At 38.9% G+C, this 27,155-nt stretch overlaps 1 pseudogene; it reads right to left on the bottom strand.

Moving 5' to 3' along the window:
• Nucleotides 1-4,290: 4,290 nt before the first annotated feature.
• LOC111913247 (flavonol 3-sulfotransferase-like) lies at nt 4,291-5,423 on the bottom strand (annotated as a pseudogene).
• Between the last annotated feature and the right edge of the window lie 21,732 nt (nt 5,424-27,155).

Below are 27,155 nucleotides of genomic sequence, written 5' to 3'. Positions count from 1 at the left end.
ATTTTCTCGGGGACAGGCGAACCAATCTTTGCTAATTAATCCACCACTCCATTAATATTTTGACAATACTCCATAATGGTGTGATCACCGAGAACCATAATGGACGGAGTTCATTCTCAATTTCTATAGCCCTTGTATCTTTGTTGTATCGAAATAAGTCTTCAAGTGCTTTCCAAACATCCTGAGCCTTATGACTAATTTTTAGCACCATAGTGGGAATTGATTGAGTAAGAGTGTCATAGATCCAAATATAAACGAAGTAGTCGAGGTTGTCCCATTCTTTATCATTGTTGTCCTTCAGAATGGAGGTGCCATCATGATGCCCGACAACTCCGCAAGCTTTTCAATGTGTCTCGAAAAGAACTCTCCGATCATCGTAGTTCAATTGATTCAAGTCAAGAATCAAAGGAACAAACGTTTTGATGTCTGTTATGCTGTAGGGTTTAAGGTTTTTGTTGGTAGAGTTTGCATCTCCCATGGCGAAAGAAAAGTAGAAGCAAGAGGCTCATAAGCCGAGAGGGAGAGATGATCAGAGAGAGGGACGGCAGCAGTGAAGATATCGTCAGCATAGGAGAGCGGGGGTAGGGTTAGGAGCGATAGAAACACTAATATTATTTTAGGGTGCAATAATCCCTTGCCATTCATTGATACATACAATAGAATAAATACAAGATACAACACAACTGGGCCTACATAATACAACACAATTGCGCCTACATAATACAATCAGTAGGCTACAATCAGTGAGCCAACTGGGCTTACAACTAAATTGACTAATATACATAATACACTAATACAAAGCATCTTGGTCTATTAGGAAGAAAAAAGATAATTAGATCAGTTGTAATGTTTATACGAAATGAACTAAAAGATAGCCTAACATAGGAAAAAGACATAACAAGTTGATAATGAGCAAAACATCACATAAATAGAACTCACACCCTCAAGGCAAACAAAATATTGTAGCATCTTGGACCTTAAAAAACTAATAGATTTAAAATGTAAAATGTCATACGATTTATAAATAAAATAATATTATTAAAAAAACTAAAATAATAAATGGTATTTAAGTGATAAATGGGGAGAGAGTGCATTTAATAAAAATATGGTCCGTTTTTTCAGGAAACCGGGAGATCAATTAGACAATTACAAGATTTGATTTATTATAAAAAACTAAAATTTAATTTTATTGATATAAGAAACGTGCAATAAAAAAAGATGGATGGTTATAGTAAACATCTTATTTGTTAAACATCAATTTAGGAGAAAGTAATTAAAGAGAAGAACACATGCATGTAACCAAGTGCCAATTGCAAGGGGCCACATCCAAGTAGATGCGTTGAATATCATACATACTTATAATTATAAAGCTAATATTTTTTCTTGAATCTCGTGTATTTGAAACACTTATTTTTTAACTTGTTCAAACCACATTTATTTGAAACCCCATTTTTTAACTAATGCAACTCAAAAGTTTTCTTAATTATGATTTAACACTCAAAAGTTTTATAACTTATATTATGTTTAATTAGCATTTAGTGAAAAGTTTACTATAAAAAGGTCAATTTTTTATGTTTTTTTTGCTATATAAAATCTTACATGTAAGAATGATTTGAAGATATTATGATTCAAAAGTTTTCATATAGTTGAAGCATTCACGATCCAAATATGATGATTTGAAGAAATGGGTTATGTCACATCGATGGTAATTGTAATATGATGTTTTCTTTCAACCAAAACAAATGAAGTTTTTCTATTTTTTCTTTATATTCAGTTTCTCATTTAATCTTTATATGTGATTTGTGTGTAGTACTCAATTTTGAATGTGACTCTCCAAACATCAATGTTTTGCTTGGAATATCTTTCTGATTCTTCTTTTTGAAGAAAAATATTTTGATTGTAGATTAGTGAAGAATTGTCATCAAGTTTCTATAGTTGAATGGTGTTAAATGAAGAAAAAAGATTCATACAATGGATATAGGTTTTTTTGTTTGAGCAAAGTTGCGAATGTTAGTTTTTTCTTTTAATTTAAATGTATGTTTATGTAACATCTTTATTTATATATTCAACCACCCAATGCTCTTATTTATTTGATTGTAGTTTTTCTATTTTGATTATGTTTATTTTCTATTATTTTTTTGTTGGGTTATCCTACACAACATATTTAAAAGACAATATTTAAAAGATAATATAATTTTGAACATTTGATATGTTCTTCATATGAAAGTAATTTATCCATATTACTACGACAAGAATTACATATGACATTTACGAATATATATATATATATATATATATATATATATATATATATATATATATATTATATGTGATTTGTTTAACATGTATATGCACCTATGTATATTATAAATTTATAATTAAATATTTTTATGTTTAATAATTGAAGGGATTAAAATGATGAATCAAAACCAATTATTTAGAAGAATATAACAATAATAATAATAATAATAATAATAATAATAATAATAATAATAAATATACATTTCCAAGTACCCATTCATTTGAAACTCACACTACAACTCAAGAGTTTTCTAATTTATGTATATTTATTAGTTGCAACTCAAAAGTGTAACTTATGATTATTAATTAGTAATCACTAATAACTTTTTATTTTCCTTTCTTTTATAAGGTTGTAAAGTTTTGCTCCTTAAAAACATTAATGTATTTGAAGAGATTTATGATTTAAATATGAAGAGTTAATACTCTTTTATAATAGATGTTTTAGTGTTTTTATGTTATTAAAAGTTATAGTGTTTATTTTTCATATTTTTTATTATTTGTTGTATATATATCCTTTTTAATACAAATGTTATAATAGATGTTTTTCTATTTTTATGTTACTAAAAGTTACAGTTCATATTTTTGTTCATACGTTTTGTTACCCGTTATATTATCATTCATTTGATATATAATTTACACAATTTTAAACGGTTTATAAAATTATCAAATAATTATATATATCACAATGACTTCAAAATTAAACTATAATGTTTAATAAAACTAATATGTTAACTATATGTTTGTTTTACTACTAACATTTTGTTTCAAAGTAGAAATATTTAATAATAATTTGGTAAAAGTTATTATTTTAACTATATAATTCTATTCTCGCGCAACGTGCGTGGATTTAAATATAACATTATATGGTCAACTTAAATATAAAATTTTAATTCAATTTAGACAACACAAAGAATATATTTTGTAAATAGTTAAAAGTGACAAATTGTAGTGTCTTTCTAATAATTATTATAATTTGGTTAATAAAGTTAAATAAATATGAAACCTAAAGTGTAATATAAATAAAATAAATTTTAATATTAAAATAATATCTTTAATTGTACTTATAAAGTTATATATTTAATTTTTAACATGTTATACTTAATTATTAGATTTAATATGTTGTTATATGTAAACCATTATCAGTTTAAAGCTACTTTGAATAGTTTGGATAAAATACTTAAATTAATAATTTAAATATAACATTACATTGTCAACTTTAATATAAATTTCAGTTTCACTTAAAAAATTCAAATAATATTTTGTGAATAGTTAAAAGTGATAAAATGTAGTGCTAAATGCAAAAACTAAATTGTAATCTCAATTTAACTAAAATATTTCCTAAAGATATTTTTGTAATCATTTAAATTTTCAAATAAATAGCTTAAAATAACTTACAATAATAATAGTTAAAACTAACTTTATATAAACGATTATATTGTTACCTTTAAATTCAAAAAACAATTTTTGATGTTTTAAATAATTATAATGATAGAAATTAAAAAATTAAAAAATTTAATTTTAAAAAATTAATTAACAATAACAAATAATATTAAACCATATATTATTTTTATTTTCATTTATGAGTAGCCCGCGGGTAGAAATCACTCAAACGATAAAAATTATGTAGTTTTAATAGATTTATATATTATAATATAATTCAAAATAATCAATATATTATATCAATTTCGTATACGAATTATTATACCAAATTTAAAAACAACGTTATTGTTATATTTAAAAAAAAACATATATTTGTAAAGATTTCAACTATATAGGTGTTTCTGTGCAACGCGTGGACATTCGCCTAGTGAGTTTATATTATATACATTGTTTTTAACTAGTACGTACCATTAGTGAATGATACATCAATTATTATATCACCAAATCATCTTAGTCTATTTTAAGAAACATTTTAATTTCTAGAATAAATTCTTCTATTCTCGTTTCATTTTATAGTAGAATTTAACAAGACTTTATTCGAAGCAAAGATATATATATCATTAACAGAAACATAACAAGAGCATTTGGATCTGAAATTATTGAAAACATCAAATAATGATGGATAAAAGTATCCATCCAAACAGATCGATGATCAACATAAAAGCGATCAATAATTGAATACCAAGCAATTTCAAAGATAGACTAAAATAATGCAAAGGCATAAGGATTGATCTTGAGGCTCTAGCTCGTCATTTCAGAACTAAACCAGTTCCACTCATTTTTTCATCGATCAGTTTGTCGATCTTTTCATTCATCTCATCTGTGAAGTAGTTTTCCCAATCTCCGTCCTTGGCCTTCCTGAAAAAGAGTCGATGTTCTAGAGCAAAAACTTCATCCGCTTGATAAATCCCACTTTTGTTCACTTCTAAGTTGCTCAGACTATCAAAACTGCACAGCTTTATAATATTTTCAAGCACGCCTGCTTTCTCTTCTTTAACAGAGAAAGGAGATCCAATAAACTCTGCAAGCTGCTTCACATTGTTCGAAGCATCCCTTTTCAAATCTTCATATTTCAAGAAAAGAAATCTGTTTGGCCTTTCCTGACTTGCTTTCCAGTATTCTAGGATATGATCCCAGTATGGTCCATAACATGAAATGCCTTGACAATAATCGTCAAATGCCTTCTCAAATGGCGCATCTTCAACAGACAAGTTTACTAGTTCTCTAACGAAATGATAGTAGGAAACTATGACGTCTTTTATGTTTCGATAGATGTAAACGATCTTGCAGTTTGAAGCTATGACTGATTTTAGTAAAGAAGAATAAGGAAGGTGTGTAGCCAAAAGGGGGAGGTCCCAGGAGTTTTCTTTGATTTTTTCAAGGTGGTTCTCTAGAAACAGGACGCAATCATGAGGCACGGTTGTTAGCAAAGGGCTGGCTGATACATGATCAAACTTTTCTCGGGTTAAAATGGCAAAACTCAAGGCCTTGAGCCAAGTTGTGCCAGTTTTAGGACAACTGCACAATAGTACGTCACTTGGGTGTGCCTCATAGCTTTGAGCCAAAATTGTTTTTTCAGAAAAATTTTGAACGTTCTAGAAGCCTTGATACTTGTACATGGTCGCTCTACCTTGCTACCAGGTATAGGTGTGTTGAGGAAGAGTTTTGTAGAGCTCTACCATAACGGAAGTTTACCTACGTATCAACTTTTCGTTTGATACTTGGGTGTGCATTGGATTTGGATTTATAGTCTATTTAAGTTACGGATTTCGATATTTCTATATTTAAAAAAAATAATAATCTATTTTTGGGTGATTACTTTTATGCAAAAGAATTCTTAATCTTGCCATTACATGACAAAGTTATAAATATATGGTTATATATTAAAAAAAAGTTCAACGTGCCGTGGACATTTACACCTACCAATCCGGCGGGTTTTAATCGGAGATATTTCTACATATTTTGTAAAATGGATCTATGTATGTTATTTAATAATAATATTACAATTATAAATATATGGTTCGATCTATATACAGATTAATATAGATATTCAACTATAGATTAATTTATTTTAATAGTAAAATGTACTTATACTAAAACTAATTTTTAACGTATAACTTTCAATTTACTAAGACAAAATAATATATGGTATATATTTTCTGTATATATTAAAATTTCATGATATATAATATTAATTTTCGTATCGTCTAAGATTAGTAATCAACTAGTGTCGTTTCAAATTTGAAGCTGACTAGATTTCATCCTTCCACCGTGGCATATGCTCATGAGCCTTCATCTCGGTTTAGACCTCCCAAAAAATGAATATCAGCAATGAACCGTCATCGGCCTGACCTGTGTCCTGGGGAGTTGGGGTAGTAGAGCAGTTATATGCACCTAATAAGTCTAAGGTGTTATTTTTTTAGAGGCAAAAATCTGCTGTCTACGGATCATATTTGTAAGCATCTAAAGTATAAGAGGTATACTAAACATCTGCAGTCTGCAAGTAAAAAACCATTTGTTTTTACGTCTGCAGGCTGGTAAAATGAACTATAATTTTTTAAACTTAAAAAGTTTTTCAACATTAAAATTTAAATAATTTTAATTTTATAACATTAAAATGTAAATCGTACAACATTGAATATAAATCAAACATCTAGAATCTTTTATTTTCAAATCATACAACATTTAAATATAAATCAAACCTCTTAAAAAAATTGACATCACAAAAAAACTAAATTGCAATTCTTTTAGCAAAAAAAGGCAATTAATATACATTATTAGTTATATTAACTAAATAATATATAATATATAACATAATAACATAATGGTTGATAAACAAATCAATAATATTTGTACAACTAACAACAATTTTTTAAATGGTTCATGAATCATTTATCACATTCGTGTTCTAATTTCACATATTATTAAAAAAAGAGATAAAAAATCATCATTTGATATATATTCCAAATGTGTATGGTAACTGGAGTCATTCATCATAGCAACATATATAAATCTCATTCATACACAAATGTTTTTTAACTTATAGTCATCTTTATACATGAATTATATTTAATGTAACCAGATTCAACCCCAACTCTCTCAAGCATTTCATCAAATAACTTTCATGCAGTTACTTATGTTTATGGAATGTGAACCTTCCTTTTGTCAATGCTACTATTCGTTGCAAATCAATTAAGAACTCACTTCAAGGAAATCTTTAGCCTAATGCTTCAAGGCTATAAATCCAATGAACTACAACATATATAAATTACAAGCATTAAAACATCATATATTAATACTTTTCCAGCAACAATAACAACCAATTTTAGTTAAATGTAATTTCCAACAACTATATACTAGAATTTCAGTTAAAAATGCAATTTCCAGCAACAATAACAACTAGCTTTAGTTAAAACGTGATTTTTAGAAAATATATACATCTAATTTCAGTTAAAAATGAGAGTTCTAGTAACAATAACTAATTTCAAAAAATTGAACAATAGTTTTCATATTTCAACAAAGTATATACATTTTCAGCAAAGAACTATGATTTCCAACACCTATGAACATCCAATTTCAGCAAATAAATCGGATTTTCAGCAAATATACATATGATTTTCGTGTTTCAGCAAACTAAGTTGATTTCACCAACAATAATATATGATTTCTTGCAACTATAACAAACCTTAGAAGATAAAATTTGATTTCAAGGAAAATGTTCTTACCGGTGCAGAAGAGGTCGGAGACGATGGTGAAGACGTGGTGTGTATACTGGCCGCAACATTTTAGAGTCTACTCGACGAGTCGGAGGACCCCGACTCGACGAGTATGAGTTGGGTGAGAAACCCCTAATTTTCAGGTTTTGTAACCTATTTAAAGGACCTTAAGCCCTCATTTTCCGTCTCCCTTATCATCCTAACCCTCTGTGAGAAACCCTAATCGTGTGTATCCATTTGTGTGTGTGTGTGAGAGAGAGAGAGAGAGAGGGGGGAGCTAACTTTGGGTGTTTTAATGCACATTTGGAAGAAGAGTGAAGAGCATCAAGCCTTGGAACGAGAAGAGGCTTGTGGATCAAGTGTTTCTCTGTGCTAGCTTCAGTTTGGAGGTAAAAAGCTACTACCTTGAGCATTTCTTTTGATAGATCTCTTTCTAGGGATTTTTAGGGCTTTTCCCCCTTATCTTGTGGTTCTTGAGTTGCTGGAGCTTGCCATGGAGTTGAGACTCCAGATCTGGACAAAATCAGGTATCATGAGCCCAAAGATCCAAGCTTTATCAAATCTTTGGGAAGGTTTCCATGCATGAAAACATTTATGGAACTTGTTTTGGCATTTTGAGCCCTAGATGTCATGCATGAACGTAAAGCTTGCAACTTTACGTAATGATTCAGCCTTAGAAGGCTAGATCCAAAGTATGAGATCTTATTTCTGCCTAAAAACGCCTGAATGAGAAAATGGATTGAAGGGACTCGACGAGTTGGTGAATCGACTCGACGAGTCACTTAGGGTTTTTCGCGAAGAGTCTGAATGCGTCGTAACTCGGTGAGTTGACGAGACAACTCGACGATTTAAGTTGGATTTTCACGTTATTTATGAGGAAACGAGGGAACTCGACGAGTCACATAGATGCACTCGACGAGTTGGGTCAACATGGACTGTTGACTCGAGTGTTGACTTCTATTGACTTTAGGGTTGGTCAAGACATGGATTATGGAGACCATGGAAGGGTAGAATGGTTTTTTACCCATTCCAAGAGTTAGAGTGAGGGTTTAATTTAATTTATTTAGATTTGTGCTTATAAGTGTTAATTAGAGATGATTATGGCATGTAGGCGGAGATTAGACCGTTCGAGGGGTACAAGGCTTACTTGCTTACTTACAAGGTGAGTCTTCTCACTATACTTACCTGAGTGGTAACATTGTGTGACCGGAGGGTCTTGTATGATTATTTTGAGCTATGTGATATCATGCATTATGTCTTTGTGATTTATGTTGTGTATTATCACGAGCTTTATTGAGTTAGGACCAGAGGAGTCCAAGAAAGGACGCTTACCTATCCAGAGCAATACCAAACTGAGTAAGACTAAGAGTCCAAGTACAGACGTTGAGATAGCATAAATGATTCAAATATCATATGCTTCTGCTGTTGGCTCGATCATGTATGCTATGACATGTACTCGCCCTGATGTAGCCTTTGCTCTAAGCATGGTTAGCTGATATCAAGGGAACCCTGGTAAAGCTCACTAGACTACGGTAAAGAACATTTTGAAGTACATGCAGAGGACTACGGACTGGGTCCTTACCCTCGGTGGGTGTGATGACTTAAGAGTGACAGGGTATAGTGATGCTAGCTTTTAGACCGACATAGATAATTTCCGCTCTCGATCGGGTTGGATATTTACCCTAAATGGTGGAGCAATAACTTGGAAAAGTTCCAAACAGGAGACTATAGCTGATTCAAAGTGAAAATCAGAGTATATAGTAGCAAGTGAAGCATCGAAGGAGGCAATATGGATAAAGAACTTCATTGGAGACCTTGGAGTTGTACCAATTGTAAAGGAGCCTATGGAGATTTTCTGTGATAACGAGGGTGTGGTAGCCTTAACCAAGGAACCAAAGGATCATGGCAGATCCAGGCACATTGACAAAAAATATCACTTCATAACACATCGAGTAGAAGAAGGACTCCTCATAATGAAGGGGGTATCATCAGAGGAGAACCCAGCAGATCCCCTTACGAAGGGACTGAGTAGGGTCAAGCACTTGCAGCATGCTAGAAAAATCAGGCTGAAGGACGATATTAGTTTTAATGATTAGATAGAATTTTAGAAACTTGTAATAGTTAAAATGTAATTGACATTTGATGATTGAATAAAAGGTGTTTTTTATATATAAGTAATGTTACTGTCTTGTGTCAATTATTTACTATTCATTCATTTTGCATGTTTTGACTTCCAGAATAATAAGATTATTCAAACTATCCACAGTCGATCATACTTTGGAAGTAGGTTATGAAAGAAGACTATCATGAATGGGTTTTTGTATGATTGTCTAAGGTGTTAGACATAGCAAAAGATTGCTACAAACATTCATGAGTGCTCTTGAAATAAGATTTGAGTATTGGACTAAACCCACACTCACATATCACTTCATGGAATTTATCACGGGTTATTGTGAGACGATAATATCATATAGTCTTCAAACCAAGATATATGAGTTGGCGATTATCCGTTGGTTGTACATTGATAGTACGAAGACGCATCGGTAACTCGATGTTATAAAACATGTTGTTGTGTATGTTAGATTAGTATCTAAGTCCATAACTAGAATTGGTATGTACATGACTCGAGAGTAGCATGGTCCATTTGGGTTGCAAGGCACCGGAACAATCTGAAGGATGGATAATTGAAAAGAGGTTATTTATGGTTGTTAATATATTATAAGTTCTAATATATTAATATGAAATCATATTATTTAATTAGTAGTGATCAAGAATTAATTTGGAATTAATTTTGTGATCAAAAGAGACTAATTAAATATATAGGGATTGATTATGTAAATTGTTCATTCGTATAATGTGGGCTTATGATCCATAGTTCTTTGTGTTGGGCTAAACCCATGTGGTGACCCATGGATGATCCATGGAGGTTTAAATCCATGGAGCATGAGGAATATGGAAGGTCATGCACATTAGGGTTTTCATGGTGTAACCCTAATTAAGCCATACTATATAAGAACCCCTCTAACTCATGAAATTGGCCACTAATGGTTACACAAGAGGGCAAGCCGATTTTATCAGTGCAAGTAACCTCCTCTCAAGTTCCTCCATTGTTGGTGGTGTTGTGTGATTCCATTTGAGGTGCAACACTTGGGGCACTAAGTTCTTAAAGGTCCAAGGCTTCCAACTACAACAAAAGGTATGTCATCTAACTAGAATCTTGTAGTATAGATACTCCATTGTATGCTAGTTAGGATGATGCTTTGAAATATTGAAAGTTTGCATATATATTAGAGAAAACATATATTCAAAGCATCTAGGGTTGCATGTACACCATATAAGTGTTAGAATGCTTAAAATCCTTCAATGGTATTAGAGACTAGGGTTGTTTTCCAATATAATTGATGTTACTTGCTGTCAAATGCTTAAAAAATCGGTTTGTTTGCTTTCTGGACAGTGGACTCGCCGAGTCCACTGGGGGACTCGTCGAATCACCTCACAATCCTGACCAACTCGCCGAGTCAGTTCATGCACTCGACGAGTTGGTGCTCCAAAATCCATATTTTCGAGTTTTATGGCTGGAATTGGACTAGGATCATTATCCTAAACTGTTTTTGAACTTATAAACCTATTTTTGATGTGATAATGATCATGCTTATCAAATTTAAAAGATAATTGTCAAAGTTTCAAGTTTTGTATTAGTTTATATGGTTAGGCTAATTACATGAAATTTGTTTGATGTGAATTGTCATGTTTTTATGAGTTTAATTTAGATTATAGACCAATTGATTGTTTTTGTAAGTTACAATTTTTTGATCTAAATGTTTTTGATGAAATCCATAACTTGTCCTCAAGTTATGGAATATGAAAAGTATTTCTTTTAAAAAGTCATTAAAACTCATAGGTTTTGGGAACTTGAAGAGTCTTTTTCCCATAAATGTTTTTATGAACTCCAAAACTTGTCTTCAAGTTGTAGATTTTCAAGAGTCTTTTCATTAAAACATATATTAAACTCATAAGTTATGGATTCCAAAAGTTTTTGAATAGTTCAAAACTTGCCCTCAAGTTTTGAAACATTTAATTTCAAACCCTAGAATTTTAAAGTTTAAAATTCTACCCTTATATTATTATAATATTATAGGTTTAATATATATATATATATATATATATATATATATATGTATAAGAACAAAGTCGGTCTTACCGTTAGTAGGCCTCATTGATGAAGTCGGCCTATAAAGGGGGTATAAGGTCACTGCCTATAAAATGACAGTTTAATGGGTGTCCACTCTCACTCACCGCTTCCGTGACTGGTGGAGGGTCGTTAGCCGAACGGGTAGGATAGGACTCTAATTCTCCCTTCATTAAAAGTATAATGATAAATATAAAGTAAATAAACACTTATAAATTACCAAATCTTAGTTACTTAGGAAAATGTGAATATGGTGCTAACCCATGAAATTGCACTTTGTACCTTGTTAAGTCATTAGTGGAGCGTGTGTGGTTAACCAACACACTAATTTGGACTGACAATGCATGACAAAGGGTGGTTTGATGTTAATCATAGATCAATGGAGCGTGTGTGGTTAACCGGCACATTGATTAGGTGGTTATAACATTGGGTGTACCAAGCTAATTTGCATGGTTATTCGCACCTTGTTTGTGATCCTCGACATCCCAGTCACAAACTTGAAGGACACAATCGAGATTTAAACATTCCATTAAAGTTTCAATGAATCTCAAAGGATCTGGGAATTTCAATTCACTTAAAACCTAAAAAAATTGTTTTTCATGATGGAAATTGGTAAATCGTCATTTACCTACCTTCAAATATTTTGCACTTTGGATTACGGCATCCCTCTTCCAAATTGTAAAATATTGTGTTGGATCCTAGCCTTAATATTTTATTTGGGTGTTATATTAAGGACTTAAATCAACTAACTTGAATTTCTCTCATTGTAGATGTCTAGTTTAGATAGCTATGGTCTTCCCAAATCTTTTGGAATAATCTTTCCTCTTGAAGATGATGTTCCACGGTTGGATCATGGAATTCATACTTTACTTCCTCCACCTCCTCCAATTATTCTCCCTAACCCACAAGCTCAAAGACTTGAAAATTTCAAGGTCGCTCAAGCTCTACTTGCAATGAAACATGAAGATGGAAGGCTTGTGTGTACTCACATCTTTGAGATGAAGTCAAATATTGACAGGCTGAGAGTATTGGGTGTCGTTGTCTCGATGAAGTTGGTTGTTGACTGGGTTCTTCAGTCGCTTCCTGAGTCATATAGTGAGTTCATTAAGGACTACTATGTGACAGACCATGACATGATCCTTATTGATCTTACCTATTTGCTTGTTGCTATTGAATCAACAATGATTTAGAGCACTGGAAAAGCAAATTTGATTGGAAGATCTACTCCCCAAACTTCCATGGACATTGACAATAGAAACATTGGAAGTCCAGAAAATATTTCTCTTTCCAAGGGAAAGAGAAAGGCTAAGTCTGAGATTGTCCCGTGTACCATTCCCAAAGAGTCTATATGTTTCTATTGCCAAGAAAAGGGGCATTGGTTGCGAAGCTGCCCTGACTACCTAAAAGATCTGAGAAAAGGTAGAATCGAAAAGTTTGACTCTGCTTCAGGTAAGTCTACTATCTAACTCTATTAAGTTCCTAATTGTTGATTCTTAATACATGATGTGACAAGGTTGCATTTTGATGTTTTGTAGGATCATGCAAAGGGAAGGAAGCTTGTGACATCCCCAAAATCACGGCCAGAAAAGACCGGTTTGTTTATGCTTTGTTTAAAAAAATTAGAGTAACATTTTAAATAAAAGTGTTGCGGAATTTGTCCCAAAACAAAATATGATAAAGATTTATCAAAAGAATTTCCATAGAAATGTATTTCATTAAAAGACTTGGGATGTCATGTTCGTACAAATCAAAAGCATAAACAGTACAATATAGGCCTTACTACATTATTCCGTATTTACAGGCCTAAAATCCATTAATCTCTCATCCCAAGACATCACATCTATGCTCATGCGCCACTACCTGTAATACAAGAAACTGAGTGGGTCAGGCTTGGGAGCCTGGTGAGCATATAGGGTTTTCAACCCACAATAAATAAGTTTATTAACTTTATCAAACCAAACAAACCCGATTACCCATTCCCGTTATCCTCACTTTACGTCCCTAAGACATCTAACACAAGGGACCTAGTCTAAGGACTATCATCGGGATGGACACTACTACTAAGGGGATTCCTCAGCAATAAATGTCCTTAAGGCAACCATGTGGGGGATGGAGTACATCTGGTGAGCACACAGTTCAAATAAACACACAGTTCGAATAAACACCTACAGGTTGCGAGCCTGCTAGTGTTCCACTGGACTGTCTAGAATAGTTCGTGGTCGTCATCTATACTCAACTAGATGACTAGATCACCAATAACATCTATAACGAGGCCTCTCATTATTTTATTTTGTCACACAACAACTATTACATCTACCCATGTTTTACCCAACACATTTTGTAGATATAAAATACATATACAGTTTAAATCATTGAAAACATGTATAAAACGTTCATCCCACATAGATAGCAAGTATTCAGATAATATGCACACATAACACGTAATTTATATAAAATACTTCATATCTATGTGTAAGCTGAAAGTAACTATGCACTCACTTGAAAGGTGGTGACTCAGCACTCGAGCAGCGCTTCGATACTCTCAAAACAACTTTCCTTCGATAAAACCTAGTACTAATACCACTAGGGTTTAGTCTAACGATAACCGCGACAAATTAATAGTCTGACTATTATTATTATTATTATATAAGCGTTAAATAACACTCAATATAACTCATAATAATAGCCCAAATAATTATTTTAAGGTCCTAATAACATTCCTATAATTATTTGAAAGTTATACTAAAAATTGCATAAGCGTAGCTCACTTACAGCGAATTTTATCGAAAACCGGAACTTAATTGGAGCAGCGTTTCGAAACTGAAAGACTCCTTTTTCTCGGGACTCCGGGAGCCTCGGGGCTTCCTTTGGGTGCTAGGGGGTTTACCTAGGCTTAGGAGGAGGTTAGGGGGTAGTGAGAGAAAGTAGAAGGATTTGATGTGAGAGAAGTGGCTGCCCTCGGCCTCCTTTTATAGGCGAGGCTTTAGACTTACGCTGGGCGTACCGAAGTCTTACGCTGGGCATAAGTTCGGATAAGGAGACCAGGTGGCGAAGGCTCGGTGGTGCGACGTGGCTTCTCCTGGACCGAGCATGGCTATGCGAACGCGGCGCGTACAAGACCGGACGCTGGGTGTAGCGAGGGGCTACGTGTCACGATACGAGGCGACTTCAGCGATTATCATCGAACGGCTGGGAAAGCGCCACGTCAGCGACTTCGTATCAGATCTCGAAAAATCGAGTACAAACTTTAAAAATTCGTAACTTTCGCGTACAAGCTCCGTTTTTGACGTTCTTTATATCCACGCGAAGGCGGGAACGTACTCTACAACTTTTATTTAGACTTCTTCGGCTAATTTTGACTCGATTTTAAATTTTATATTATTAAGAGGTCGGGACAGGATTAGTCCGTTAAATCCTCATAACTTCTTCATCCGACGTCCGTTTTCGCCCTACTTTTTCTCGTTACGCTACTCTTAACGAGATATTCGATTCTCGTTTAGATCGTGAAACGACCCAAAAATACGACCCAAAAATTTCATTTTTAATATAACCGAAAATCGTAAATCCGAGTATCATATAATAAAACCATACACTATGTATTTCAAACCATACCCAAATACTGTAAGAAAACTGAGTCACAACTGTATCGAAACATATCTAAGAAAAACTATATCAACTCCCAGGACAAAAACTGAAGCTGTGGTGTGTGCGATGCCATCATCCCGAGCTCTTCCCTTTGCTTGCGGAAGTACCTGAAACCAAAACTGAAACTGTAAGCACGAAGCTTAGTGAGCTCCCCCAAACTACCACATACCATGCAATAACATATAAAGCACATATTGGGGCCTTGCCCCCTCCATCGGACCGAAGTCCGAAGTTGACTGACTGGGACCTTGTCCCCTCCATCGGACCGAAGTCCGAAGCTAACTGACTGGGACCTTGTCCCCTCCATCGGACCGAAGTCCGAAGCTAACTGACTGGGACCTTGTCCCCTCCATCGGACCGAAGTCCGAAGCTGGCTGACTGGGACCTTGTCCCCTCCATCGGACCGAAGTCCGAAGCTGACTGTCTGGGACCTTGTCCCCTCCATCAAACCGAAGTCCGAAGCTAACTGACTGGGACCTTGTCCCCTACATCGGACCGGAGTCCGAAGCTAACTGACTGAACATAGCATAGCATAACATGTCAACTAGCATAAACACATACATCCTGTCTGAGCCACGGAGGCGTCAAACATACTAACTACTGCATTGGACCGGAGTCCTGAACTACTGCTAACTGAATGGGCTGGCATTGTGGCCTTAGACCCTGTTCCTACTGGAAGGAGACTCACCTCGTGAACTGGCTGCTGTGTGTATGGCTCTGGAAGCTAACTGTTGCTGCTCCGGTATCTCCCCGGCTACAAATCCATAACACACTCAATCAAATGCTAATCATTGCACTGGGGTAAAATGACTCTTTTACCCTTGGTAAAAGTCAACTCTCTTGATCAAAGTCAACTCTCCCGGTCAAAGTCAACTCTCCTGGTCAAAGTCAACCCACAGTTGACCTGACTCGCCGAGTTGGGCCGCCAACTCATCGAGTCCCTATTCTCACTTCTCAACCCTACTCGCTGGTACTCGTCGAGTATGGCATCAACTCGACGAGTTCCCTTTCGAATCTAAAACTTCAGGCAATCTGCATCCGACTCGCCGAGTTGTATGAAAAACTCGACGAGTTGTTCTTCGGGCTAAGAAGATTGCCTTGGACTCGCCGAGTTGTATGAACAACTTGCCGAGTCCCTCCATTACTGAGTCTGACCTCAAACTCGCTGAGTCCACTCTACCACTCACTGGTCCCACTCAGCATCATTCAAAAGGGAAAAATCAGGGACTCGCGACTCGACTCGCCGAGTCGCTTGCATGCAACAACTCAAAACTCGATTCTGCTTGAATCCAGTGTATAAAACTTATAGATCTGGACTCCCTTAACTCGATTAGCACGTAAAGATTCTATCTTTACGTGCCCATATGCATCCATGAAGATAAAATAGCTCAAAAAGCATAATAAAGGCTAGATCTAGGGTTTTCATGCAAAGTATCATCAAAAAGGCAATAGATCCGGGGTCTACAACTCCTAAATGAACAGATCTAAGGATATCTCGACCTATTAGGGCATCCATACAATCATAAGGCTTGAGAAAAGCATCAAACTAGATCTAGAAGAGTTCTAATGGGGGTTAAAAGCATAAAAGGGGAGGAAATCCGAAGGATACCTCAAAGAACTCTGATTTGCCCTTGGATCTTTGCTCTACACCTCTTCTCCTTGCTCCTATCTTCTTCTTCTTCTTCAAGCCTTCAAAATGTCACACAAGAACACTTAGATCACTCAAGGATGGATTAGGGTTTTCTCACAGCTCTCTCAGGGTGAAGGAGGCGAGATTGGGGGCTATAAGGTGTTTTAAATAGTGAGCAACCCGGGGATTTAGGGTTTCTTCCAGGCAGGCAGACTCGCCGTGTAACGACCCGTTCCCGGTATGATGATTCCTTGATATTTATTTTGAAGTTTTGTAAAGGAACTCGGCGAGTTCATAGCCTGACTCGCCGAGTAGGGACGGGATTTTGAGCACGTGTTAGCTGGCGACTCGGCGAGTCCATATTCTGGACTCGGCGAGTCTGTCCGTCTGGGAGAAACCCTAAATCCCCGGGTTGCCCACTATTTAAGCCACCTTATAGCCCCCAATCTCGCCTCCTTCACCCTCTAAAGCTGTGAGAAAAACCCTAATTCGTTCTTGAGTGTTCTAAGTGATTTTGTGTGCTAATTGTGAAGGCTTGAAGAAGGAGAAGAAGAAAGGAGCAAGGAGAAGAATTGTAGAGCGAAGATTCAAGGGAAAGCAAGAGTTCTTTGAGGTATTCTTCAGATTTCTTTCCCTTTTATGCTTTAAAATCCCCTTTAGATCTAGTTGATGCTTTTCTCAAGCCTTATGTTGATATGGAAGCCATTTTATGTCGAGATATCCATAGATCTGTTCATTTAGGGGTTGTAGAGCCTAGATCTATTGTCTTTATGGAGCCATTGTGCATCATAACCCTAGATCTACCCTTTTAAGTGCCTTTCTAGCCTTTATTCCCTTGTTCATGTGTTTGTACACGTAAAGTTGGAAACTTTACGTGGTAAATCAGCTTATTGGACCCAGATCTATCATTTGTATGTATTGGATTCGAGCAGAATCGAGTGTAGAATAGTTGCATGGCGGTGACTCGGCGAGTCGGAAGAACGACTCGGCGAGTCAAGTCGCGAGTCCCCGATTTCTTCCTTTTGAGCGATGTCGAGTGGGCCCAGTGAGTTGTGGAGTGGACTCAGCGAGTTCGAGGGTAGACTCGGTAATGGAGGGACTCGGCGAGTTGTTCATACAACTCGGCGAGTCCAAGGCAATCTTCTTAGGCTCAAGAACAACTCGTCGAGTTGTTCTTATGACTCGGCGAGTCGGATGAAGATTGTCTGAGTTCTTGGATCGAATGAGTACTCGTCGAGTCGATGTCATACTCGACGAGTAACAGCGAGTAGGGTCGAGGAGTGAGAGCAGGGACTCGGCGAGTCAGATCAACTGTGGGTTGACTTTGACCGAGAGTTGACTTTGTCCGAGGGTTGACTTTGACCAAGGGTAAGAGAATAATTTTACCCAGTGCAGTGTTTAGTTTTTGATTGAGTGTGTTTATGGACTTGTAGCCGGGGAGATACCGGAGCAGCAGCAGTTAGCCCTCAGAGTTATTCACTCAGCAGCCAGTTCACGAGGTGAGTTCCTTTTTAGTAGATACGGGTCTAAGGCCACAATGCCGGCCCGTTTAGCTAGCAGTAGTATCCGGATTCTTATCCGATGCAGTAGTTAGCATGTTTGATGCCTTCGTGGCTCAGACAGGGTTATGTGTGTTCATGTTAAGTGATACGATTATGTTATGATCAGTCAGCTTCGGACTTCGGTCCGATGTCAGCTTCAGACTTCGGTTCGATGTAGGGGACAAGGTCCCAGTCAGCTTCGGACTTCGGTCCGATGTCAGCTTCGGACTTCGGTCCGATGTCAGCTTCGGACTCCGGTTCGATGTAGGGGACAAGGTCTCAGTCAGCTTCGGACTTCGGTCTGATGTGAGCTTCGGATTGTGGTCCGATGTAGGGGACAAGGTCCCAGTCAGTCAGCTTCGGACTTCGGTCCGATGGAGGGGGGCAAGGCCCCAGTATGTGCTTAATATATATGTTATTGTATGGTATGTGGTAATTTGGAGGAGCTCACTAAGCTTCGTGCTTACAGTTTCAGTTTTGGTTTCAGGTACTTCCGCTTGTAGAGGGAAGAGCTCGGGATGATGGCATCGCACACACCACAGCTTCAGCTTTTATCCTGGGAGTTGATTCGGTTCTTGATTTTTATATGACATGGATATGATACAGTTTTCCGCACAGTGTTTTTATTATTATTTTGAGATACATCATGTATGGTTTATGATATGACACTCAGATTATGGTTTTTGGTTATGTTGAAAAACGAAATTTTTGGGTCGTATTTTTGGGTCGTTTCACGCCGAGTCCCGAATATGGACTCGCCGAGTCGCCGACTAACACGTGCTCGAAATCCCGTCCCTACACGGCGAGTCAGGCTATGAACTCGCCGAGTCCCTCTTGCAACCTTCTAAATAAACACTATGGAATCATCATACCGGAGACGGGTCGTTACAATTCTCCCCCACTTATCTCAGACTTCGTCCTCGAAGTCTGCTACGGCTGAATCTGCAAATATCTCTGGGTAGTGCTCTCTCTTCTCCTCCTCAGCCTCCCACGTCCACTCAGACCCCTTCCAGTGCTGCCACTGCACCTTCACTAATTGAATTTCCTTGTTCCTCAAGGACTTTGTCTTCCGGTCCAGAATCACGACCGGCCTCTCAATATAATTCAGGCTGCTATCAACCTGAATATCCTCTAGGGGAACGATTGCTGACTCATCCACCAAACACTTCCTCAACTGAGACACATGGAAAGTGTTGTGGATCTGACTAAGCTCCTCAGGAAGATCCAACCGATAAGCAACCCGACCCACCCGGGCCAAAACACTGAAAGGACCAATAAACCTGGGACCCAACTTGCCCCTCTTCCGGAACCTGATGACACCCTTCCAAGGTGAGACCTTCAGAAGGACCATATCACCCACCTGGAACTCCAAGTCTGAACGCCTCCTGTCGGCGTAGCTCTTCTGCCAACTCTGCGCAGTCTGCAGTTTACTACGGACCTGTTGGATCAACTCGGTCGTCTTGAGCACCACCTCTGTGCTCCCAATGACTCGCTGACTGACCTCGCCCCAACAAATCGGGGTACTACACTTCCTCCCATAAAGCATCTCAAAGGGAGGTCGATCAATTCTCGCATGATAACTGTTGTTATATGAAAATTCTGCTAACGGAAGATACGTATCCCAACTGCCACCGAAATCTAGAACACATGCCCTGAGCATGTCCTCGAGAGTCTGTATCGTCCTCTCGCTCTGCCCGTCCGTCTGAAGGTGGAAAGCGGTGCTAAAATGGAGACGAGTACCCATCTCGTCATGAAACCGCTTCCAGAATCTGGATGTAAAACGGACATCTCGATCTGACACCACCGATACCGGCACTCCATGATGTGCCACAATCTCACGCTCATAGATATCGGCTAACTTTTCTGCCGATATACTCTCCTGGATTAGGATAAAATGAGCACTCTTCGTCAACCGATTCACTACTACCCATATCGAATCTACTCCTCGTGCGGTCCTGGGAAGCTTGGTAACAAAATCCATGGTGATGTCCTCTCAATTCCACACGGGAATGTCTAACGGCTGCATCTTGTCGTGAGGCCTCTGGTGCTCCGCCTTGACCTTCCTGCAGGTCAGGCATCTCTCAACATACCAGGCGACGTCCCGCTTCATGCAGGGCCACCAATAATCGGGTCGAAGATCTCTATACATCTTCGTCGCCCCTGGGTGGATAGAAAATCGAGACTTATGAGCCTCATCCATCAACACCTGCCGTACCCTACCCCAGTACGGTACCCACACTCTTCCGTGAAGCGTCAACAACCCCCGACTGTCATAATTGAACGAAGCTACTCGGCCCACTATCCTTTCACACTTTTGTCTCTCCTCCTTGAGGCCCTCAACCTGAGCCTCCTTGATCCGCTCCAACAATTGAGTGATCACTGTCATCCTCAAACACAGATCTCTGATAGGGGCTGCCGACACTTTGCGGCTTAGGGCGTCGGCCACCACGTTGGCCTTCCCTGGATGGTAAAGGATCTCACAGTCATAATCCTTCAGCACATCCAACCATCTCCTCTGCCTCATGTTCAGACTCGGCAGATCCATAAGGTACCTTAAACTCTTGTGATCCGTGTAGATAGTACAACAGACCCCATAAAGATAATGTCTCCAAATCTTGAGGGCAAACACAACCGCCCCTAGCTCTAAATCATGGGTAGGATAATTAGCCTCGTGAGGCTTCAACTGTCTCGAGGCGTAGGCTATCACATGGCCTCGCTGCATCAACACTGCTCCCATACCTGTGATCGAGGCATCACAGTAGACTACGAAGTCCTCTACTCCCTCTGGCAAGGTAAGGATCGGAGCCTCGCACAATCTCTGTCTGAGGGTCTCGAACGCTGCCTGCTGCTCAGGCCCCCAACGAAATACCACCGACTTCTTGGTCAGTCGGGTGAGCGGCACTGCTATCTTGGAGAAATCCTAAATGAATCTCCGGTAATATCCTGCCAACCCTAGGAAGCTCCGAATCTCAGATGGAGACTTCGGGACCTCCCACTGCATCACGACCTCTATCTTGGCCGAATCTACCAAAATACCCTTCTGGTTGACGAGGTGACCAAGGAAATGCACCTCGCGCAACCAGAACTCACACTTGGAGAACTTTGCGAAAAGTCTCTCCCTCCTCAAAACCTCTAGCACCTCCCGCAAGTGCTCCTCGTGCTGCTCCTGCATCTTGGAATACACCAAGATATCATCTATGAATACTATCACTGACCGATCCAGCATCGGCCTGCACACACGATTCATGAGATCCATGAACGCGGCTGGAGCATTGATGAGTCCAAATGGCATCACCACAAACTCATAATGACCATACCTGGTCCTGAAAGCAGTCTTCTGCACATCCTCATCTCTAACCCGCATCTGATGGTAACCGGAGCGTAGATCGATCTTGGAGAACCAAGACGCTCCCTGAAGTTGATCAAACAAATCATCTATCCTCGGAAGTGGGTAACGGTTCTTCACCGTTACCTTATTCAACTCCCGGTAATCTATACACATACGATGCGACCCATCCTTCTTCCTCACAAACAGGATCGGCGCTCCCCAAGGCGAACTACTCGGCCGAATGAAACCTTTGTCTAGCAGCTCTTGCAGCTGCGTAAACAACTCCTGCATCTCAGGGGGAGCCAAGCGATACGGTGCCTTGGCTATCGGAGCCGCACCAGGTATCAGATCGATCCTAAACTCAACCTGCCTCTCAGGAGGTATTCCCGGTAAATCCTCGGGAAATACATCCGGGAAGTCTCGCACTACCGGAACATCATCTACTGCTACCTTACCCTTCTCCTGGGCATCTACTACGTAAGCTATATACCCAGCGCAACCCTGCTGGAAATAACGTCTCGCTCTCGCGGCTGAACAAAAGGTCGGTCCACGTTGTGGCCTCTCGCCCTGAATCACTAACTCTCCCCCACTGGGAGTGCGAACCCTCACTAACTGCTGCTCACAATCAATCACCACCCCATTGGGGCTCAGCCAATCCATGCCTACTATAACCTTATTCCCTCGCAAGGGAATCGGAACCAGGTCCACTGAAAACTGCTCATCAAACAACTGAAGCGAACACTCTCTATATACTCTGTCGACCCTCACGGTCCTGTCATCTGCTATCTCAACCTCTAATGGACAATCCAGCTCCCCCGGAGCCCTACTAAATCTCTTGCTAAGCGCAAGTGATACGAATGATCGGGTAGCCCCCGAATCGAATAATACCATAGCAGAAATGTCGTTCACAGAGAACGACCCTATACAAAACATATAATCATAAGCAACAATCAATCAGTAAAATAAAAATGAAGGGAAGAGACATACCCGTCACCACATCAGGAGTCGCTCGTGCCTCCTCTGCTTTCATCTGAAACGCCCTGCTCTTCGCCACTGGCGCCTCGGCTCGGCCCTGCCGGCCATCTGTAATCCTCAAAGTAGCAGGGGCAGGAGCAGCCACCTTCCCTGCTGCAGCTAAGCTCGGACACTGGGACTTTTTATGTCCCCTCTTATTGCACTAAAAGCAAATCAGATCTGATGCTGCAACGGCAGTAGCAGGGGCCGTACAATCCCTGCTCAAATGCCCAATCCGACCGCACTTGAAGCAGCCGGAACTCCCTGCCTTGCACACCCCATCGTGCATCTTCCCACACCTTCCACATCGACCGTGGTTCGGCTGACTCCTGGACCTGTGATCGGAAACCTTGGGCTTTTTGCCCGAACTGCCTGTACCCGAAACCGCCTACGGTTTCCTCTTCTTCTCCATCTCGAGATCAATCTCCCTCTCCCGAGCCCTAGCAATCATGTCATCCAGCATTTTACAGCTGGACCGGCTCACAAACTGGCGAATATCGCTCCGCAACATCTCATGATAACGGGCCTTCTTCATCTCCTCATCGGCTGCATACTGAGGAACGAGAAGAGCCCTCTCCCTGAACTTGGCGGTGATCTCCGCCTTTGTCTCTGTAGTCTGGGTGAGGTCCTGAAACTCTCTAGCTAACTGCTGCACCTCAATAACCGGTGCAAACTCCGTCCTGAACCTGGTAGAGAAGTCAGCCCAGGTCATGGCATCCAATGCTGCATCATCTCCAATGGTATGTCCGACCTCCTCCCACCAATCTCGTGCCCTGTCCTTTAGAAGACAGGACGCCAATCTGACCTTGTCCCCCTCGGGACACCTGCTAGTGCGGAAAGCGTTTACCACATCCGCCAACCATCTAGTACTCGCTATGGGGTCCCGCGCCCCATGATAGTCCGGAGCTCCACATGCCCTGAACTCCCTGAATGTAAGGGTGCGCGACCCCATCATGGCCGCCACCTCGGCACGAAAGGTGCCCAATCTCTCATCCATCAGCTCTAGGATACCCTCCTTGATCGAACCGAAGATCACAGGAGTCTGCTCTATAATGATACGAGTAATCTCTGAAGAAAGAAACTCTCGGGTCTGCTCATCCATACGCTCATCCCCCGAGCCTGAACCTGATCCCTCCCCGGCACCTCCACTGCCGGCTGCTGGTCTCGAACGCAAAACCACCATTCTGAAACACATCACAACGACATCAGAAAACTAAAATATCTCGAGGGATCATTGATACTACAACTAGCTTCCTGGTCTTGTCTCGGCCTTCCTTGATTCGAGTACGGATCCTCTGCTTTCAGTAGTACGGGCCCATACTACCTTCCACATCTATCCGTACTTTCCTTAAGAACTGCCTTGACTCCACCAAGTCACTTCTACTACTACTGATCTCTGCTACTCTCATCCTCAGCTTGCCCTAGGGAAATCTCTGACTCCACTCAACCAGTCCTCAGCTGCTGAAGGCCTCCCTATAATGCTAATTAGCCACCACTTGAACACCATCACATGTGACGAGGCTCAGATAATCCTTCAAGTAAAAGACTCGTCCCTATAACGGTTGGACTCAGACAAGAGCTGCGCAATAGGGCCAATTCCAACACTCTGAGATTATTCAACCCTGATCACATGTGGTGTGACGTGTTCACCTAATGGCTAACTCCCATCACTCAGAGTCCCACAAAGCACAAAGCAAGCAGCATTCGAACACAAGAACTACTCAAGCAATCCTATCCCCATAACGAGGAAACTATACTAGCATACAATGCTAAGCTCATACTATCAGGCATAACCCTAACAGGCTATCCTACTGCTGTCTACTCAATACTAGCATGCAATACACATAAAGTTGTAACACATAAAGCAGGCACATAAGGCATCCTCCTAGATCCTTAGTCCTATACTAGCATGTTGTTCTACTGAAACTGAAACTGAACAAATAACTTGTATGGGTAATTTGGGAGTACTTACTTGAGCTCGGCTGATCACATGCACCACACCCTTATCTCGTTTAAAAAAAATTTCTTTCTTTCTAAGTGCTTTCAAAATTCTTTAGAAAACATTTTCCTTTTTAAAAATCTTTTATCTTCCCCTTAGTTTGAGTTCAGATACACCCAGAAGTGTATCCGAATCCCTCAAACCAAGGCTCTGATACCAACTTGAAACGACCCAAAAATACGACCCAAAAAATTCATTTTTAATATAACCGAAAATCGTAAATCTGAGTATCATATAATAAAACCATACACTGTGTATCTCAAACCATACTCAAATACTATAAGAAAACTGAGTCACAACTGTATCGAAACATATCTAAGAAAAACTGTATCAACTCCCAGGACAAAAACTGAAGCTGTGGTGTGTGCGATGCCATCATCCCGAGCTCTTCCCTTTGCTTGCGGAAGTACCTAAAACCAAAACTGAAACTGTAAGCACGAAGCTTAGTGAGCTCCCCCAAACTACCACATACCATGCAATAACATATAAAGCACATACTGGGGCCTTGCCCCCTCCATCGGACCGAACACTACTAGAATATTGGCCTTTAATGACGCGCGAACAATGACACGCGGTGATTTACGATACGCAAAAGTGTGTATCCTAAAAATAATGTCATATCCCAAAAAATATGAAGGATTTAGAACGCGCATTTTTCTGTGACCTAAAATTAGTGTTAGAAAAAAAACTCGGAGGGCACCCATTATAAAAGGCGTGACGTGCAGGCATGTCGCTTTATAATTTTAAAAAAAAAACACGGAGGGCACCCATTAAAAAGGTGCGTCGTGCAGGCATGTCACTTTATAATTCTTAAAAATGAACGCGCTTCTTATAAAAAAGTCGCAGGGGATCTAGGGTTTTTTTTAAAATGTTGATCTCTATTTACTACATCTGCTCACTTCTGCTCATCTCCACTCACCCCTTCCCACTGGCGACCTCCGCTCACCTCTTCCTACCGGCAACCTCGAGCTCACCTCACCTCACCGAGACTGTAACGACTGCTCAAGTTTACAAGCATTTGTTTAAGAGCCAACCACTTTCGGGTCCTCACGCTCACAAGACTACGATTTAGGGCTTGTTACATTGTGCTTGTGTCAGACTTACAAGGAGATTAAGGGTTTTACAACTTCTCCCTATCGCCACCTATGAACTAATGAAGCCCTAGAAAGGTACGATTCAAGCATCGTCTAAGGTAAAGTTGGTAGTGCCTCATCCAAAAATAAATCGCAATATATCTTTGTTGTTCCTCCCCGTCAAGGAGATTTAGGGTTTTACAACTTCTCGCTCTTTTTTTCTCTCGATATTTCTTCTCCATTCTCCCCCCTTTTTTTTCTCTTGATATTTCTTCTCCATTCTCTTATAGTTATGTTATGTGGTTAATTTGTTTATACATATACTTGATACTTGATAACTATGTGTTGTCAGGTTTCTATTTCATCCCTGAAACATTGAGTATTGAGGAGCAATGCAGATGGATTAAGGAGAGCTATGACTTTCCTGAAGCAACTTGTAATCTACTCCACACATTACATTCTGACTTTCCTGAAGCAACTTGTAATGGTATTAGTTCATAGAGCCTTAGTGCAAAAGCACATCAATATTCTTGCCATAATTGCTCCTAGGCATCCAGATTTAGGGCAGGAGATTGCTCATGTATGATTCCATGATTCTATATCAATTTTCTCTTTATTTATTATTATAAGTTATAACTTACTAAACTTTTGATGTTTTTTTTAAATATTATCTATACAGGTAAATTTGATCTGAAATAATCAGATTCATCAAAGGAAAAGGAAAACAAGGATGATGGGTCCCTGGTGCATTGACGGTTTTGCCCCTGTATGCGATGCTTCTTGGATATGAAGGAAGGGAAAGGTTTAAGAGTTATAATCCTTCTATAGTGGTGACTTATTTTTATTCAGATGTTACTGTTTTTTTTTTTAATAAATATTAGTGTTTTTGATAAATCAGGGCTACTCTGAGGAAAATCTTGATGGAGGAAACAAGAGTTCAGAGTATATTCATGACATTGTCATCAAACATGCTGATCGCCATAACCTTTTGTGCCCTGAAACCCTTGAATCATTGTTTGTTCTATATCGTATCACAGAAGATTCAAAGTATGTTCTATTATTATTATTATTATTACTTTATTTAATCTTGATTTTATATATATATATATATATATATATATATATATATATATATATACATATATTATTTTTTATGATATATATTAATTTTTTTAATGTTATTATCAGATATCGTGAATGGGGTTGGTCAATTTTCGAGGCGTTTGAGAAGTACACAAAGGTTGAATCTGGTGGCTATACCTCTCGTGAATGGGGTTGG

The sequence above is a fragment of the Lactuca sativa genome, chromosome 5 (assembly GCF_002870075.4).
Source record: "Lactuca sativa cultivar Salinas chromosome 5, Lsat_Salinas_v11, whole genome shotgun sequence".
NCBI classification, from domain to species: domain Eukaryota; kingdom Viridiplantae; phylum Streptophyta; class Magnoliopsida; order Asterales; family Asteraceae; genus Lactuca; species Lactuca sativa.
This window is presented reverse-complemented; position numbering and strand designations above follow the sequence as displayed.